The sequence below is a fragment of the Bombina bombina genome, chromosome 1 (assembly GCF_027579735.1).
Source record: "Bombina bombina isolate aBomBom1 chromosome 1, aBomBom1.pri, whole genome shotgun sequence".
Classification (NCBI taxonomy): domain Eukaryota; kingdom Metazoa; phylum Chordata; class Amphibia; order Anura; family Bombinatoridae; genus Bombina; species Bombina bombina.
Genome location: NC_069499.1, coordinates 1,450,577,038 through 1,450,598,366, shown reverse-complemented (window position 1 = coordinate 1,450,598,366; position 21,329 = coordinate 1,450,577,038).

Sequence of the window (21,329 nt, the reverse complement as noted above, 5' to 3'; positions counted from 1 at the left end):
CACCAAGGTAGTAGACAATATAATTCTAACACAGATCAATATCATTCTAGACATAGGGAAAATCACCCTTATAATGCACACACCGAAAATAACCATTCCATCCATCATGGAAGGAATAATTCTAGGAATTATTACAATGAAAATAATTACAACCAACAAAACAGATTTAACTCAGATTATAGGGAAAATAGGAATGAACCAGAACACACTCGCCCTTTTCCAAACCATTACAATCGAGACATGAACAAAACAGGGTCCTCACACACTCATATTCATCAGAATTGGACTCATCCAAACAGATACTCACCATTGAGGACAGACACACAGATGCATCACAATATAAATCAATCAGAAAGATCAAACCAAAGGAAAAGAGAGAGAACCCCTGATCATACAGGGGAGGGAGAGGAGGTAGAAGAAAGACACAGAAGGAGGAGACAGATGGAATAGGAATATATAATATATCCACTAAAGTAATTACAGAACAGGAGCAGAAGGTATTAATGAAAGGTCTCAAGTTCATACCAACACAAGGAGTCAATACATTTCAGCTATTTGTGGATGCACAAAAATGTATTAGAAATCTTACCATTAAACGCTTTTTTGCCAAAAAAGAGACTATTAGCTATATTCCACCAGAACCCAGATCCAAATTTAAAAATTCATCTAACTTTTATCCTAGTCATTGTAAGGGATCTAGCATAGATGTTTTTGGTAAGTTAATCCTTAAGGATATAGAAAATATAAAACAACAACCTAAGTTTCATAATTTAACTAAATCTGAAACTTTAAAAAATCTGAATAAAAGAGAAGACATAGTGATCAAAGAGGCTGACAAGGGCGGGGGAGTGGTAATAATGGACAGAGAATTTTATTTACAGGAGGCCAACAATATATTATCTAAAAATAATTATATAGCTGCACCAGCAACTGTATTAAAACATAATTATTTTATTGTGCCACTTAAAACAGACAACGTTTCGGACCCATGTCCTTATTCATGTCTAACATACAACTCTAAAAACAAACCATATAAAGGCTGCGGCTCCACCCACCACACCTGTTCTCACCTGTGTTCAATTAATACAAACTTTTTTGTTTTGCTTAATGCCATCTAGTGGTCATTATTTACATCTCTAATTACATTTATCATAGTTTTTCAACAAAGGACATAAAGATAAAAAAAACTTTTTTCCATCATTGTTAATCATACATCAAGTTAATCTACTCAGTACACAAAATAATTGAATATACACTTATTGTCATTAGTTATTGTATTGCAATGTCTTATTTTCAAAAAATAACATACAAAACATAAAAAAGGGGATTTTTTATTTTCTTAATTCTTTTTCAACATTGCTAATTCAAATATCTTTTGAAGAAAAGCCAATTTTAATTGTTGCCCTTCCAATTAGATCTTATTAAATGGTCATCTTGAAAAAAGAACATGAATAAGGACATGGGTCCGAAACGTTGTCTGTTTTAAGTGGCACAATAAAATAATGATGTTTTAATACAGATGGTGGTGCAGCTATATCATTATTTTTGGACTGACTTCTTGGGACCTTAGTTGGCACACCTGCAAACAAGCTGATTTATACCCTTGGTGCTTGTGCAATTCTTTGCTTTCAACAATATATTATCTGATGTTAATACCTACAAAATTCTCGATAGGTCACCAAAAAAAGTATTCTGTGAAGAATTACATAAGGTTCTTACTCAAGCCCTTGATAGAGAGATTATATCTGAACAGGAATTCGATTTTCTATACCAGAATAATTCTAAAACGGCTATTTTTTATTTTCTACCCAAGTTGCACAAAAACCCAATCCACCCCCCAGGGCGTCCCATTATTAGCGGCATTGATTCATTGACAGCGAACTTATCTTCCTTTATTGATTTTTTATTACAGCCATTTGCCCAAAACTCCAAATCTTATTTAAAAGATACTACACATATTTTGAATATAATCAATCAGATTAAATGGGAACCAAATTATTATTGGGTTACCATGGACGTTACTTCATTGTACTCTATTATAGATCATCAAAAGGGTATTGCAGCTGTGAAATGGAAATTAGAACAAGACCCCAATTTGTCTAATAAACTTGGAGTTCATTATTACAGCCATTGATTTTATGCTTAGCCATAATTTTTTTTGGTTTAACAATCAATATAATTTACAAATTTGTGGAACCGCCATGGGCACCAGGTTCGCCCCGAGTTATGCCAATATCTATATGGACCATTTTGAACATCTTTATGTATCGGCCAGTGGCGTGCTCGGGGCGAGCCTGGTGACATGGCGGAGATATATTGATGATGTTATTTGTATCTGGAATGGAAACCTAGAAACCTTAAATATTTTCATTTCCCACTTGAACAGCAATAATATGAACATTACACTTACCCCTGAAATTCATAAAACAGAGGCAACATTTTTAGATCTGTCCATTTCCATCAGAGAGGGAGTTATACACACTAAAACACATTTTAAAAAATGTGATACTAACACATATATCAGACACGACAGCCAACACCACCCCAGTTGGCTTAAAGCCATCCATAAAGGCCAATTTCAACGCCTCAGACGAAATTGTGACCAATTAGACGATTATGAGGAACAGTCCATCATGCTAAAAAAAAGATTTTTACAAAAAGGATACAAGTCAGAGACATTAGAACTAGATAGACAGTATGCCAAAAATCTAGATCGAAGGGAGATACTTAAATGACATAAACGTATACAATCACAAGAAAGCTCCTTCCCTAGGTTTATAACAACATTTAATTCAGGACATAATCAAATTAAAAACATCATAAACAAACACTGGCACGTGTTAAAGAGTGATGAAGTATTAGATAAAATTATTCCCTCCAAACCACAAATTAAATTCCGAAAAGGCCACAATTTCAAACATAAATTAGCACCTTCATTAATTAAAGGGATGACCCCCAAAAATTCCTTTGTCCATCGCGAACCTACAAGGCTTTTATACCTGTGGTCGGTGTAAGGGTTGTAACTACACAAAAAGGGTACACAAGTCATTTACTTCATCCACTACAGGACAGACATTTATTATTAAACATTTCATAACATGCAAAACCACTAACGTCATTTACCTTCTACAGTGCAATTGTAAGATCCAATACTTAGGCCAAACCAGGTTTTTAAAAACACGTATACTAGAACAGCTCAATAAAATAGAGAAAAAGCACGAAGATCACGGTGTACCCCTACATTGTAATTCCTGTCAAGATTTCAACAAAATCATTTCCTCTGGTTGGGTATAGAAAGAGTGTCTACCCACTGGAGAGGGGGGAAGCTGGAAAAAGAACTAGACAGAAGGGAACTTTGGTGGATTCACACTATGAGAAACTACAACCAATGGGGTCTAAACAAGGACATTAGGACAGCAGCCTTTATCTAACATATCAAATATATTACTATTAATTTACTACACTATTCTTGACACATTATTAAATTAATGCTACACTCATAAACTATTAGGTACATTTAGGTATCTCATCAACACTTCACACATACCATTCACACTTATGTTATACTTTAGGATTAAATTAATATTTAAGACATCACATTCACTTTCAATATATCACATTTTTATTTCTTTTTATTCATTCATTTTTATTTCTTTTTATTCATTTCATTATTAATAATAATGTATTAGTATAGGGACTTTCTATAGTAAATAAGCACAATTAAATTTTCACTATTCAAATGTTGCACATATCTATTTATTTTTATTATTTCTTATGTTAGAGACAATATTTAAAATATTTAAAATTTCCTTAAACAAAATATTTATTTATAATCATGTTACTAGATCTGTGGGCTCTCACCATGAAATTTCCTTAAACAAAATATTTATTCACAACCATGTTACTAGATTTGTGGGCTCTCACCATGAAATTTCCTTAAACTAAATATTTATTTATAATCATGTTACTAGATCTGTGGGCTCTCACCATGAAATTTCCTTAAACAAAATATTTATTTATAATCATGTTACTAGATTTGTGGGCTCTTACCATGAAATTTCCTAAAACAAAATATTTATTTATAATCATGTCACTAGATCTGTGGGCTCTCACCATGAAATTTCCTTAAACAAAATATTTGCAGTAAGGATTCCCTTTTTGAAATATGAATGTAGTGTGCCACAAATGTTTCAGATCCATTCTGAAGAGCAAATACTGGTCACTTTTTTCCTGCTTTTGTTTCAGAATTATTTATCTTGTTTTATTGGCTGAGATTATTATTAGTACACAGAATTTTGACTCTTCCGGATTGATGCTTTCACCCTTGGAATACAGCCGTCCTCTGATTGGACAGGAGAAGCATATGACCACAGATCGGACCTGAAAAGGAACTGTTACATAACGGACTACTTGATTGAGGACTTTATACTACTGTCTGTTCATTGGTCTAAATATTCAAGAAGTGTTTTGATTGGTTAAATAACGTATCAATACTAAACTAAGCCTCTATTTTTAAACTTTGATGGGTTTTTAATAATTTTCTTTAAAATATATTTTTCTTCATTTTTATTCTCAGGAATAGTTTACTATTGATGCATATATATAGTATTAAACATTTTATGAAGTTTTTGTGAGTCCAATTTCCTGTGCTCAACAGGAAATTGGAACTAATTGTTCACCTGTATATAAACCAGCCCTGTAGCCACAGCAAACACACTCAATACTTAGTTTTACTTACCTGTTTTACTTGTTTTAATGTATGCTCTTGATAAAGACGTGTAATATGTTGAAATGCGTTGAGCAAATAAAACCTTTTATCCTTTGTTGAAAGATTGTCAAGATCTTGTTTTGCTGTGCTGAGCTGGAATCTCCTTATTTATGGAGTAAGTTACTATATTTTTTCAATTATACACTGGATACTTTTGTCATTTGGGTCTCTATTCATTTATAGTCCACTTTTGGATAAACCTGAAAATTCAGTATTTGACTCCAGGAACCTGTGGACTCTTGCCATCTGACACTACGTTCCCTTTCAGCTAGAAAATCACTCAATAGACCAGCGCCATCTACCACTACTATCTATCTATACACAGTCACAAGGGAGAGACTGCAAGAAGGCTGCGGTCTGACCTAAAGGAGAGTATCAGTTCTTAGTTCATTTGTAGAAACATAGATAGACGGCAGATAAGAGCCATAGGCCCAGCAAGTCTGCCCGACCTTACCTAACAGTATAAACTTATCTAGTTCGTAGGATAGCCCTATGCTTGTCCCATGCATTTTTAAAGTCCCCCACAGTGTTTGTTGCTACTACCTCTTGAGGAAGTTTATTCCATAAATCAATCACTCTTTCTGTAAAGAAGTGCTTCCTCAAATTACTCCTGAATCTACTACCCTTTAGCTTGAGCTCATGACCCCTTGTTCTTGAATTTTCCATTTTATGTAAAATACCCACAGCCTCAGTTTTACTAAACCCTTTAATGTACTTGAAAGTTGCTATCATATCACCTCTTTCCCTTCTCTCCTCTAAGCTATACATATTTAGGTAATTGAGCCTGTCCTGGTAAGTTTTATTTTTTAGACCATGTACCATTTTGGTAGCCCTCCAGAATATTGTGTGTTTTTTTCCATCTTGCACGTCTGTATATTGTTTTCCTTTTTATATATACATATACACATACACACATATATATATATATATATATATATATATACATATACACATACACACATATATATATATATATATACACATACACACATATATATATATATATATATACACATACACACTATATGTATATATATATATATATATATATATACACATACATACACACTATATGTATATATATATATATATATATATATATATATATATATATATAAAAATATATATACACACAGGTATACCCCGCTCATACAACGGGTTAGGGACCATAGCCCCGCTGTAAAGTAAAAACTGCCTTAAAGTGAAATGAGGCAGTTTTAGCTTTCTTTTCAGTTGCCAGTGTGTTTAAAGACTTGAAAACGTGTTTAAACTAACATATATTAGGGGTGCAATAGTGCCACGTTTAGTTTAACAGTAGCACAGCACAGAATTCAATAAATACTGTACCTGTAAAATAGTGACAATTACTGCAGTAAAATTTGCCAGACTATAACACTGATTCACAGATTGAGCTGTAATGATGTAAACAGAGTGAACTGCACATAAAAAATGGTGCCAGTCACTTTTCTCGCAATCTCAGCACTGTTTCAAAATCCTTGGAGGTTGAACTTTAGCTCTACAAAACGCTGTATTAGCGAAGCGCTGTAAAGTGAGGTATACATATATATATATATATATATATATATAATATATACACACATACATATAAATATATATATATATTCTGTCCCGAAACGTCACACTTGAATACAAGTTTTTCTTGTTGTCCCAGATGTTGCCAGACCACAAACTTTATATTATCCACATAGCACCCTGGCAGTTGTCCAAGGATAGTGAGAGTGCATACACACCAGTGGCTGTATGTATGTATGTATGTGTATGTATATATATATATATATATATATATACACACACACAATCATCCAAAACTCACCCCCCTTTCATCAATGAATAGTCACCTGGGCAATTAATTGATGAAAGTGGAGTGAGTGCATGTCTCTTTTGGATGAAATATAAAGTTCCTGGTTCTCATGGATCAATAACATTGCACCCTCCTGAAGATAGTACATAGATTAATTTTGTTTTGTCTCTCACCATCTTGGGATTCGAGACTTCTTCACTTTGAGTGTTGTTTTTAATAACACTAGCAGTTGTATTATATATTGGTACACAGTTTATTTTGGTGCACAGGCTTTCTTTTGATATTCAACATGGATCACACTGATATAGAAGGAGGGGATGCCATATCTTTGACCCCACAAGGCATGAATGATTATGCAGCATTATTTGCATACACTGATGAGGATGCTGAGCGTATTTTACAAGCATGTGATGTGGGAAAAAATTGGTGAATCAGCTCAAAATATTTATCATAGATTGTTAAATATAAAGAGAAAAGAGGTAGATTACAACTTGCATTCTAATTATTTGGCTGATTATTATAAAAAGAAACATATACCTCGTGGTTTACGGATAAAAAATCAACCCACCATTGGACGCAACAATGTTGAGTTCTGTAAAAAAATGGTGTTTCATAGCAAACAAATGCTCTCTTGATTGGGTCCTTTTGGTTATAGAGGAAGTTACTAGGTTAAAGAAAATAAAAGTTGAAACTGAATTGTTGGAGTCAAATAAAATGGTTTGTTTGTCGAATGATACTAGTGAAGACTGGTTGGGTAAAATAAAAACACAGTTGGAGAAATATAAACAGGAGTTGATCAGTTTTAAAAATAAAAAACTAAATATTGTAGAAACTGATTACAAAGAAAGGCGAGTCTACCGCTGGTTAACTGGCAAGCCCTCTTTTTATCGCAGGAGATTTAGAGACAATCATACCAAACATACGGCTAGATTTAGAGTTTTGTCGGTAAAGACCTGCGTACCTAACGCTGCTTTTTTTCCCAGCGCACACTTAAGACAACGCTGTTATTTAGAGTTGTCTGAGTGGCTGCATTAGGCTCAGAAAAGGGAGCGTTGAGCATAATTTAGCTCCACTTCAACCCTCAATACCAGCGTTGCCTATGGTAGCGGTAAGCTGGAAAAAAGTGCTCATGCACGATATCCCTATAGGAAACAATGGGGCTGAGCTGGCTGCAAAAAAACCTAACACCTGCAAAAAAGCAGCGTTCAGCTCCTAACGCAGCCCCATTGTTTCCTATGGGGAAACACTTTCTAAGTCTACACCTAACACGCTAACATGAACCCCGAGTCTAAATACCCCTAACCTTACACTTATTAACCCCATAATCTGCCTCCCCCGCTATCGCTGACACCTGCAATATATTATTAACCCCTAATCTGCCGCATCCTACATTATCCCTATGAACCCCTAATCTGCTGCCCCTAACATCGTCGACACCTACATTATATTTATTAACCCCTAATCTGGCCCCCCCAACGTCGCCGCAACTTAACTACACTTATTAACCCCTAATCTCCCACCCGCAACGTCGCCGCTACTATAATAAATGTATTAACCCGTAAACCTAAGTCTAACCCTAACATAAATATAATTTTAATTAAACTAAATAATATTCCTATAATTAAATAAATTAATCCTATTTAAAACTAAATACTTACCTAGAAAATAAACCCCAATATAGCTACAATATAACAAATAATTACATTGTATCTATTTTAGGATTTATATTTATTTTACAGGCAACTTTGTATTTATTTTAACTAGGTACAATATCTATTAAATAGTTAATAACTATTTAATAGCTACCTAGTTAAAATAAGTACAAAATTACCTGTAAAATAAATCCTAACCTAAGTTTCAAATACACCTAACACTACACTATCATTAAATCAAATAAATAAATTAACTACAATTTGCTAAACTAAAATACAATTAAATAAACTATTCTATAATACAAAAAAACAAACGAACACTAAATTACAAAAATAAAGATTTACAAGAAGTGTAAACTAATTACACCTAATCTAAGACCCCTAATAAAATAAAAAATCCCACCAAAATAAAAAAATACCCTACCCTATTCTAAATTACAAAAGTATCCAGCTCTTTTACCAGCCCTTAAAAGGGCTTTTTGCGGGGCCTTGCCCCAAAGTAATCAGCTCTTTTACCTGAAAATAAAAATACAATACCCCCCAACATTACAACCCACCACCCACATACCCCTACTCTAACCCACCCAAACCCCCCTTAAAAAAAACCTATCGCTAACCCCCTGAAGATCATCCTACCTGGAGTCGTCTTCACCCAGCTGAACCGAATTCTTCATCCAAGGTGCGCAGAGGAGGTCTTTCATCCGGTAAAAGTCTTCATCCAAGTGGGGCAAGAAGAGGTCCTCCATCCGGTAGAAGTCTTCATCCAGGCTGCTTCTTCAATCTTCATCCACCCGGAGCCATCCTCTTCAACCGATGACTGAACGACGAATGAAGGTTCCTTTAAGGGACGTCATCCAAGATTGGAGTTCAATCCGATTGGCTGATCCAATCAGCCAATCGTATTGAGCTCACATTCTATTGGGTGATTGGAACAGCCAATAGAATGCGAGCTCAATACAATTGGCTGATTGGATCAGCCAATCGGATTGAACTTCAATCTGATTGGCTGATTGCATCAGCCAATCAGATTTTTCCTACCTTAATTCCGATTGGCTGATAGAATCCTATCAGCCAATCGGATTTGAAGGGACGCCATCTTGGATGACGTCCCTTAAAGGAACCTTCAATCGTCGTTCAGTCGTCGGTTGAAGAGGATGGCTCTGCGTTGGCTCCTTTGAAGATGGCTCCGCTCCGGATGGATGAAGATTGAAAACGCCGCCTGGATGAAGACTTCTACCGGATGGAGGACCTCTTCTTGCCCCGCTTGGATGAAGATTTCTACCGGATGAAGGACCTCCTCTGCGCACCTTGGATGAAGAATTTGGCTCGGCTGGGTGAAGACGACTCAAGGTAGGATGATCTTCAGGGGGTTAGCGATAGTTTTTTTGAAGGGGGGTTTGAGTGGGTTAGAGTAGGGGTATGTGGGTGGTGGGTTGTAATGTTGGGGGGTATTGTATTTTTATTTTCAGGTAAAAGAGATGATTACTTTGGGGCAAGGCCCCGCAAAAAGCCCTTTTAAGGGCTGGTAAAAGAGCTGGTTACTTTTGTAATTTAGAATAGGGTAGGGCATTTTTTTATTTTGGTGGGATTTTTTATTTTATTAGAGGGCTTAGATTAGGTGTAATTAGTTTAAACTTCTTGTAAAACTTTTATTTTTGTAATTTAGTGTTTGTTTTTTTGTATTATAGAATAGTTTATTTAATTGTATTTTAGTTTAGCAAATTGTAGTTAATTTATTTATTTAATTTAAAGATATTGTAGTGTTAGGTGTATTCGTAACTTAGGTTAGGATTTATTTTACAGGTCATTTTGTACTTATTTTAACTAGGTAGCTATTAAATAGTTATTAACTATTTAATAGCTATTGTACCTAGTTAAAATAAATACAAAGTTGCCTGTAAAATAAATATAAATCCTAAAATAGATACAATGTAATTATTAGTTATATTGTAGCTATATTAGGGTTTATTTTCTAGGTAAGTATTTAGTTTTAAATAAAATTAATTTATTTAATTATAGGAATATTATTTAGTTTAATTTAAATTATATTTATGTTAGGGTTAGACTTAGGTTTAGGGGTTAATACATTTATTATAGTAGCGGCGAGGTCCGGTCGGCAGATTAGGGGTTAATACTTGTAGTTAGGTTGCGGCGACGTTGAGGGGGCAGATTAGGGGTTAATAAATATAATATAGGTGGCGGCGATGTCCGGTCGGCAGATTAGGGGTTAAATTTTTTTATTATAGTGTTTGCAATGTGGGGGGTACATAGGTAGTTTATGGGTGTTAGTGTACTTTATAGCACAGTAGTTAAGAGCTTTATATTCCGGCGTTAGCCCATGAAGCTCTTAACTACTGACTTTTTTTGTCGGTAGGAGTCTTGTCGGTAGAGGATCTACCGCTCAGTTCTTCCAAGACTTCAAATCCCATTGCAAAGATAGGATACGTAATTGACGTAAGGGGATCTGCGGTAGCCTGGAGTCACGGTAAGGAAGTGAGCGGTAGATCCTTTCCTGCCTGACTCTAAATACCAGCGGTTGGTAAAAGCAGCGTTAGGACCCCTTAACGCTGCTTTTGACAGCTAACGCCAAACTCTAAATCTAGGCGATAATATGCACACCATAGACACTAGTGGTGGTGACTCCAGTGGTCAGGAATGGGTTAATAATACACATGCAGCCAGAGATGTACACAGAGTACAAACTAGATCTCAAGAGAAAACTTTCCCCCTATTCAAAAAAGGAGGTAGGAAGAGGACCAGAAACCATATCAGACGGGGTGGGCACAAAACCTAAACTCAAAATGTAGATGCAGATTGTGCTGACATCAATCTTAGTAGTCATCATCTCAGTGAATCAGAGATACGGTTGCTCAATAAAGGGTTAAACTATGTACCGATTTCTAAGATTGAAGAATTTGACAATCAAATTGATTTAGCTAGATTCCAGCATCAACTTAAATTAAAAGATTTCTTTCAGAAATCCACCAACAGCTCTGCTTTGACAGGACACAAACCTAAATTTAAAAGTAAATCCAGATTTGATCCACCTATTAAGACCTTCACCACTTTGTGTTTCTGTTGAAATCAATAAAAAATGTCAAGGTTTGGGTCAACAACATGATAACATCTCTCAGGAATGCAAGCAGTGGCTAGCCTTCGGATGATGATTCCATTGTGATAAGATCTGCCGATAAGGGTATACAGGTGAAAAAAAAATCCAGGGGAGAGCAGCACTTAAAGGGACAGTCAACACTTACTTTAACATGTTTTTATATTGAAAATAACAAAACGGAGGTCCGCCTACACTATACCCCTCCTGCCTTGCCGCCTTGCTTCTGTCCTAATCAGCGGCGCCAACTACTCTAATACCCAGTAAATATGGATGCCGGACTCCCCCCACCATTACGTAGCTGCCTTCTTCTTCAACTGATAAGCAAATCAGAATCCAGGCATCGGACAGAAATTGCAAGCGCGTGCAATTTCAGTCCGAGGACTGGATTCTGATTTGCTTATCAGTTGAAGAAGAAGGCTGCTACGTAATGGTGGGGGGAGTCCGGCATCCATATTTACCGGGTATTAGAGTAGTTAGCGCCGCTGATTAGGACAGAAGCAAGGCGGCAAGGCAGGAGGGGTATAGTGTAGGCGGACCTCCGTTTTGTTATTTTCAATATAAAAACATGTTAAAGTAAGTGTTGACTGTCCCTTTAAAACAAGGATACTGACACGACTATGAGCCACTCTAAAGCCCACTATCAAAATAGGAAAAAAAAGCAGTGAAGTGTCAGCTTAAAAATCCCTTTATTCAAACATGGGGATCAAAGCATAAAGTTTCGGGGCAGTCCCCTTAGTCATGTGATAACCCAAAAGCCTTAATTTATAGCATTTTCAATTCATCTGTTGAATCACTCAATCAATTAATTAGCAAAGTTAACATAGTCTAGGATTGTATATATATCAAGAAAACCACATTGTTCTGTACAAATAAAAACATATGTATAAAAACTTGATAACAATCTTTCTATATAATTGCAACTATTTCTCTGTATAATTGCAACATTGTAACCAGCGTAATGTGTCAGAGCGTTTAACCATTTGCAACAATCTCAAAGCATCTATAACTATCATTTAATCAAAACTTTTACTCTCTGAATATCAGCATATGTCTATTGTAATAAAGGCATGCAGATATGGTCAGGAAGGGTAATATGGCATAATTCTACAAGAACTCAGCTGAATGGTCAAGAAGGGGTTAACTCCTCATTCAGATACTGGGTCTCTTTGGAATGTAGAAAGATCACATTACCAGGTCCCATCTGATAAAGATGACCAGCTGGTTTAAGTAAAATAAATATATATATAAGTTATAACCATATAAAGATCCTTTGTGTAAGGCCAAATGCGATTCCCTACCCCCAGACCACATGGCATGGCTGTAAAAACCATACCTTATGTTTTTTCATTGTGGGAGGGTTGAAAGACTCACAATAAAAACCATCAACACACATGGTTTTGGTCTCTTGGTAATCTGTGGGTGACCATCAAGTAAGTAACTCTTGCAGACACATACTTACCACACACCATACTTTCATATAGAATTGGCAAATGTATTAGTGTAATATTGATGTATAGTTCACTGCTGAGTATTTATAAGTGATTTGCATATGTGTAATTTATATTTAATCTGCATATTGTAACTGTTTATGTAGCCTCATTGTAATAAAAGTTTTGTACTGCTGGAATAAGACTGCGTGAGTGATATTCTTGCAGGTAGTTTAATTAAGCTAGTGATTGTGTGTTAATATGTATTAGCCTTTCACTAAAGAGTATAGCAAACAGACACTAAGATTTATAGAGTCTTAGGTACCATTTTAATGCAGTTATTTCATTGGCGAGCCAGCAAATTTTCTTACCAACTACACTTGTTTAAAGGGGGGGACAAATCCCTGTTCTTCGTATAATACAAGTGTGATTTTTGGATGAAAATTGAACTTAGTTTTTGCTATACTGTTTTTGAGTTGAGCGTTTCAGCAGTAAAGTCTTTGGCCAAGACTATTGATCCAGAGAGGCATTACCTAAAGATCAGTTGAACCAGACGCAGAGAAAATCATATCGCGCAGGACGTAAATCTGATTTGCTGGCAGTCTGAAGACACTTTAAAGTGTGAGTATGGAATTAATTGTTAAATATGCAGAATGTAGCACATTTAAGCCTGTTATTGATGAGAATACTGACATAGTTAAAAGACTGAAAGATGTGTTGCAATGTGAGAATGAGAATAAGCTTATTGATAAAAAGAGGTTTTGTTTAACAAAAGAAAAATCCAAATTACAGAATTGCATGAAACTGTTGTTAGCTATCAAAGACCAAATGAATAGAGTGATTGTGTGTTAATATGTATTAGCCTTTCACTAAAGAGTATAGCAAACAGACACTAAGTTTTATAGAGTCTTAGGTACCATTTTAATGCAGTTATTTCATCTATACACTAAATAAGTTACAGATAACCCTAGGAATAGAGCATTTACCAGCAAAATGGAGTGTACTAATAAAAAATGGACCAATCAATCTCCCTGTTTAACCCTCACCACAGTGGAACATCAGGCCCTCAAAGGGTTAAAAAATAAGAATTATATTATTCTTAAAGCAGCTGATAAGGGCGGTGCCACTGTGGTGATGGATGTACAGGATTACAGGAGGGAGATCTATTCTCAACTAGAAGTCAGTCAAGTTTATACTAAGATTGAATTTAACCCTGTATTTAAAATTGCTAAGGAAATTAAGATTACTGTTAAAAATGCGTTGAAATATGATATCATCAATAATGATACAGCCAAATTCTTGGTAGTGCAGGATCCCAAAATACCGGTATTCTATGCACTGCCAAAGATTAATAAATCGCTTGATAACCCCCCCCCTGGCCGTCCCATTGTGGCAGGAACTAATTTGATTTTTTACTAATATAGCGGTATTTTTGGATACAATTTTACGTCCACATGTTGAACAATCTAACACTTTTATTAAAGACACTGGTGATTTTTTAGAGAAACTACATAATCTACAGATGTATACGGATACATTCATACTATATTCTCTTGAGGTCACCAGTCTCTATACCGCTATCACACATGAGAGTGGCTTAGGGGCGGTTAAGTTGGTATTACACACTTGTGGTTTATATAATGATGGTCAAATTTATTTCCTTTTACAACTATTGGAGATTGTGTTGTTTAATAACTATTTCCTCTTTGAGGACTCCTTTTTTCTGCAATTACAGGGTATGGCCATGGGCTCTAACATCGCACCCAATTATGCCAACATTTTCAGGAAATCCTTTAAGGAAACATTTGTGTTTGAAAACAAATTGTTTAGTCAGTATGGCGCCACTTGGTGGCGCTACATTGACGATATTTTTGGTGTTTGGGTTGGCGACGTTGGAGCCCTTGAATCGTTTGTTGATGAACTCAACAGGTCAACAAATTATATCAAATTTAAACTGGCATGGTCTGATACTAGGATAGACTTCCTTGATGTATAAGTAATTAAACAAGGAAATGGTTTTTAAACAGATATTTACTATAAAGAAACGGACTGAAATAGCTTATTGAAATTTGATAGTACTCATCAACAATCACTTATAAAATCCCTTCCCCGTAGTCAATTACTAAGGGTAAGAAAAATTGTGTCTGATGATAAGATGATTCAAGGTTATCCTAGGAATTTGCTTGATAAGGTCACCACAGAAGTTTTATCTATCCCTAGGGAGGAACTTATTACTAAAAAGGTTGGTAAAATAAAAGATAAGAGACTCACTTTTGTCTCTGAGTACTGCCAGGAGAGTAATCAAATCACAAATATAATACGTAAACATTGGTATTTGTTAGGTGAGTGTATGGCAGATATAGAGGAATTTATTTCACCACCTATGCCAGCCTTTAAGAGAAATAAGAATTTGAGAGATACATTGATGCAAGCTGATATTGGTTGCAAGAAAACTTTAAAACAAACCTATATCACTTAGAGGAATCTGGGTTGTTACCCCTGTCTCAGTTGTATTAACTGTAGTTCAGTGATTAGGGATCCTCATTTCCCTCACCCATTGACTGGATATAAATTCAAACATAATGGACATTACACGTGTCTCACATCTTATGTTGTTTATGTTATCAAATGCCCTTGTGGGCGTGGCTACGTCGGAGAAACTACCAGACATATTAAAGATTGTATTAATGAACATAAGAGCAACATAAGATGTAAGATCTTAACAGCACCAGTGGCTGCACACTTTTTGGAATTTGGCCATCAGATAAATCAGTTACGTTTTCAAGTAATTGAAAAAACAGACACCCCTAGACGAGGAGGTAATAGGAATCTGCTCTTGAAACATGAGGTTTTCCTTGGAACCGAGAGGGTTAAACAGGGAGATTGATTGGTCCGTTTTTTATTAGTAACTCCATTTTGCTGGTAAATGCTCTATTCCTAGGGTTATATGTAACTGATTCAGTGATGTGCTGTCATAGGAGGCAGGTGAGGCAGCGCCTCACCTGTCTTATCTGTGTAATTACACTTGATTTAATTAATTTTAATTAAAAGAAAAAAAACAATGCAATTTTTTATAAATTTTTTTTGGTATTTATTGGTGACTGCCACCCAGTGGCTGCTGGCAAAGTCCTCTTTGCGGCCCATACCGCTCCCATAGAGGCTAGTCTATACCAGCCTCGGGAGCCCTGCCGGCCCCATCAGCCAATCAGTGGTCCGGTCCCAGTCTCACTGACAGTGAGAGTGACTTAGTCAGTGGGGGTGGGACTGGTGCGGCAGGCGGGAGATCGTGCGGAGTGAGAGCCAAGGTCTTGTACTGTCTCTCACTCCCTCCACAGACCCTGCTCTCCTACCCAACAAGACTGCGACTCTGTAAGTAATGAGCCTGACTTTAGAGTAAAGTTTTGAGATGCTGTGTGTGCGGTGAGAGGAGCAGCCACAGAATGAATTGTTTTCCTGCATTGGAATAGCATTTGAGTTGCTTGATTTTGTGAATAAGTTAAAGGTTCCCATTTTCATAAACTGTTTTTAGCAAACTAGTAGACAAACACACCAACACACAATCTGTTAATGGAATTATATATGATGTATTAGTTCTGCCAGTGCATTTGTTATTGTTTGTACAAGTGTGCAATGTTTTCACAGTGTGCTGTTACTGTGCAAATATACATGTTCAGTTTTTCTGTTTTGCACATCAGTGACTTGAGCAATGTACTTATTTATATGGCTCGGTTCTGTGGCAGTGTATTTTCAGTGTACCAAAATTCAAGTGCTTGTATTTATGTTACCTAGTACCTGTGTATCAGGATACTTGCACACAAGTATGTGTACATTAGCTTTTTAGTATCCTATCATGGACTGACACAAACTAGAATAAATGGCTCCTATAATTGAGCTCCTAGTGCCCATTATTTAGATTAAACTATATACATCTATATACACAAGATTGTCATACTTAAAACATGCAGCTGCCTAGCTAATTTTAGGATGTCTATAATGGTAGTCCTGCTGCAGTATTTTTTGTGGAAATATATTTGTATATGTGTGCTAATGTCTATGTAAGTGTGCAAACATTTTAATCAGCAGGGCTAATGTTTACATTAGTTTACTGTACTGTTAACATAAATGTGATGATGTGCAAATCACTGTGCTAATAAGTATATGAAGTACTAATGTGTAAATATCTGCAAATATGCTAAACCACTCACCAACGTCTAGACCAGGGTAGTAACAAAGTGGTATACTTCTGCATAAATTAGTATGACAATGTGTAAAACTGCATACTATTTTAATAGTGGTATTGGGTAAATGAGTGCACATCTGTAATGAATGTGCACATCCTTACTTGCTCATGTGCATGTCATTGTGCTAATGTGTAAAATAGTGGACTATAATGTTAAAATAGCACAAACATACTACATTAGTATACATGTTATACACAAATAAGTGTATTGATGCCATTGAAATATACAAGAATTGCTTCTTGTATATATTAGTGAGTACGCAAAAATGATGTGTGGCTAGAAGACTCAGGCACTGTGGTTTAGGATGTATACTCACTGATTTAGGTATTTTGTATAGGATTCTAACATTATTTTTTTGTATTGTATTTGCTTGAATTGTACTTGTGTGAGCCATTGCTATCTCCTTCATTTTCAGTGCATTGTGTGACATTTATGGGAGTTAAATGGTTAAAGACACATTATAATGGCTTTTTGCTGATGCAGAGTTGATGTTAGAAATTAGTAACTTTTACAAACACAAAAAAATGTTTTGTTTCTACCAGTCAAAATATATATTGATATGGTTTTATAGTTAATAAAATTATAAAAAAAATATATATATAAAAAAAAAAATATTGACTAGAACCTTCAAGATCTGTTGCCATAACAATTCCTAGTCAATGCAGTAGCCCCAATTTGAAGTTGTCTGGTAAAGGCTCATGGTGGTTACATTTCTCATGTTGTAAACTGTATGATAATCCACTACAGTGAGCAGAAATGCAACTCACTCTTTGTTGTTTGCATCATGGCACAACCATTAATGCCGTCTTCTGTAAATTATGTCATGGTGTGACCTACTAGCTACGTGCATATGCCACTCCTGGTTAGCTCTGGGGTCAGGGGCAGAAACAATGTAGCAGCCAGGAATGTAGTGTTTGCTAAGTTGCTTTTACCAAAGGGTTTCATCAGCTTTTCCTTTACGCTATGTGCTTTGGAGAACAGGGGCAGAATGGTCCCAGAAGAGATGGCTGCTATCTATCTGATTACAGGGCAGGCTAGTCTACTTATTTATGTCAGTATAATTAGTAATATTAGCATGTGCTGCACAGTGGATTCTGAAAATCACAGCTTTGCTTGTGTATTCACCTGAAGTGTTTCACCACTTGCAAGAGAAAATTTTAAACTTTAAACGCACACTGCAAGAGGAGAGGACAGTCACAGTGGAGGACATGGACACTCACTGTCCATGTCCTCCACTGTCCTCTCCTCTTGCAGTGTGCGTGTAAAGTTTAAAATTTTCTCTTGCAAGTGGTGAAACACTTCAGGTGAATACACAAGCAAAGCTGTGATTTTCAGAATTCCATTGGACAGTAGTGTACTGTGTCTCTGTATTGAATATATACTGCAAATTGCAATTAATATGCAGCTGTGTGCATTTGTGCAACGTGCTGTAGAAAGTTGCTGTAGCTGTACACCCTCTTCTTTTTCAAATTCTTTAAACTAAAGAAAGTCTGGCTAACCAGAGATTCTCACATTAACGCTGTCTTATTTGTACATTATTTACAACGTAGACATAAAATTTAAAAAAACAGTATTATAGTAATGTGACTTTTTTAATCTTATGTCTAAGTAGTAAATAATGTACAAATAAGACAGAGTTAATGTGAATCTCTCTCTCTCCCCCCTCTCTCTCTCTCCCCCTCTCCCCCCCCTCCCCGAGTGCTTTTCTGTGTTTCTGTCTACATTTTTATTTAATTAATGAATTGGTAGTGCCATCTGATGGTGTGGCTTTATTTATGTTTAAATAGTTTTTTATTGTTTTATATTTTTCAGAGAACAAGAATGCATAAAATGAATTAACATAACATACAATATCTATTCTTCCGTTGTCTATTGATTTTGGGGGATATTGCATTACAAGTATTCAATGATATAAGAGTGAAAAATCCTAGCCAAACCGCATTGTTACATAGTTACACTATTATCTCATCCCTACATCATTATTCACTGCAAATTGATTCTATCTTAGAACTGTCTTTGATTCATCAAGCATTATCAGCCATTTAACAATAGGTTATTAGAGTATATATTCTATCTAGCATTTCTTCCTTGTGTTATAACATTCTAATCTTTAGTACAGATTGTTTCTCAACTCTGTATTTCACTAGCTGGATGTTTTTGGCTGAATCATTATTATCTTAGAGTAATCAAGTATATGAATTTGAAACCTTACGGTATAACAACTGAGAACAGAGAGATCAAGAACAAAAAAGAAATAAATAAGGAAGAAAGGGGAAACTATAATAGAAAAAAAAAAGAAAGGGGGTTATAAGGGGGGGGGATAGGGATGGGTGATGTCATCTTATGTCACAGATCATAGTATGTGTGCGTCAAAGTGTTTGACACGACTATAGTTTGATGGTCCTTTAGATCCCTGATCTCCGGTTATCTTGTGAGGTTATGGACCCTTTGCTTATCCAATAGTACCACACTGCTTGGAAGGTTTCCCTGTTATCTAATGTATATGAAGCTGTCTCGTACATGGTGTATGTGTGTTGGATTCTATTATATATCTCAGTCCAGGTTGGAGTTCCAGATTTCCAATATTTAGCTATGCATATCCTCGTGATTGTGCATAAGATCTTAATAAATGTATTGATATGTTTGTGGAATTTACTGAGATGTTCATGTAATAAAGCTTGTTGGATCGTTAGACTAATATTTTCTTCTAGCATCTGACTGAGAAATGCGGATAGTCTGCTCCATATACCCCTAACATCTTTGCAGTCCCACCACATGTGTCTGTATGTCCCTATGTCTCCACAGCCTCTGTAACATAATCTGCTGCCTTGGGGGTGCATATGAGCCGTTCGTGTAGGAGTTAAGTACCATCTGTGAATTGTTTTGGTGATATTTTCTTTAAGGTCTACACTTATCAACCCTCTTTCTGCGTTTTGAAACAGTGATTCCCATGTCTTTTTGTCTTTGCAGATAAGTAGTTCCTGTTCCCAGGCCAGCATAGTCGTGGTCTTGGTGGTGTTATGGGTGGTCTGCATAGATACATATAGTAGAGATATGGTATGTTTGTTGCGTTCTTCTGATTTACAGAAGGTTTCGATAGGTGTGGAGGTCTGTTCTCTAGGGTGTTTTAAATATGATTGTAGAGCGGAGTGTATCTGTAGGTATAAGTACCAGTGTAGCTTCAGGGGGTCAATCTTTGTCTGTAGTTGGTTAAACGTCAGTATGTTACGTCCTGTTAAGTAGTCCGCCACTCTGTATAAACCTTTGTTTTCCCATTTTTTGATTTGGGTCCAAAGGTCTTCCGATATTAGATATCTAAGTGGTATTGATATAGAATGTTGCTGTAGTAGTTTATATTTCGTTTTCGCTGTTTTCCAGATCTTTACTGTGAGGTTTGTGGTGTAGGGTGTAGATGTCTTTCTATCTTTCTGAGCCCTCTCTGGGTCCCAAACAATTGAGTCTGCTTCTTCCCACCCCCCTATGTTCGCTTCTAACTTGGGCCATATTATTCCCTTTGACCTTTTCAGGAGTAGTGTATCTTGCGCTAGTCTGGCTGCATTGTAATATTCTATTAAGTTTGGTGCACCTATGCCCCCGAGTGACTTATGTCTGTTTAAGGTGGATTTTGCTATCCTGCTCGTCTTATCTCCCCTAATAAATGCTGAGATGTCTTTTTGCAGTGTTTCCAGTTCTGGTTTTATTATTTTTATCGGGAGGGTTCTGAATAAATACAGTATTCGAGGCATGGCGTTCATTTTAACCGCCGCTATTCTACCTAGCCAGGAGTAATTAAAGCTCTTCCATTTTGCCATATCTCGTCTAATTTGTTTAAATAGTGGGGTATAATTTACTTTGTATAGCTGAGTGGAGCATGTTGGAATCTGGATACCTAAGTATTTTAGTGTGTGTTTCATCCATTTAAAGTGAAATTGCGTTTCTAAGATTATTTTAGTTTGTTGGGGTATTGCAATGGGTAGGGCTTCACACTTGTCTGGGTTGATTTTAAATCCTGAGATGGTTGAAAATGTCTTTATTGTCTGGTAGAGGTTCGGTAGAGATATTAATGGGTTCGTCAAGGTCAACAGGACATCATCCGCAAATAGAGAAAGTTTATATTCTAATGGATTTATTTTAACTCCTGATATGTCTGGGTGTGAACGGATCGCGATTGCTAGTGGTTCTATACAGAGCGCGAATAGTAGTGGGGACAGAGGGCACCCCTGTCTGGTACCGTTTCGTATTGGAAAGGGTTTTGATTTGTATCCTGTTGAGGAAACTTGGGCCTCTGGGCATGAGTATATTACTTT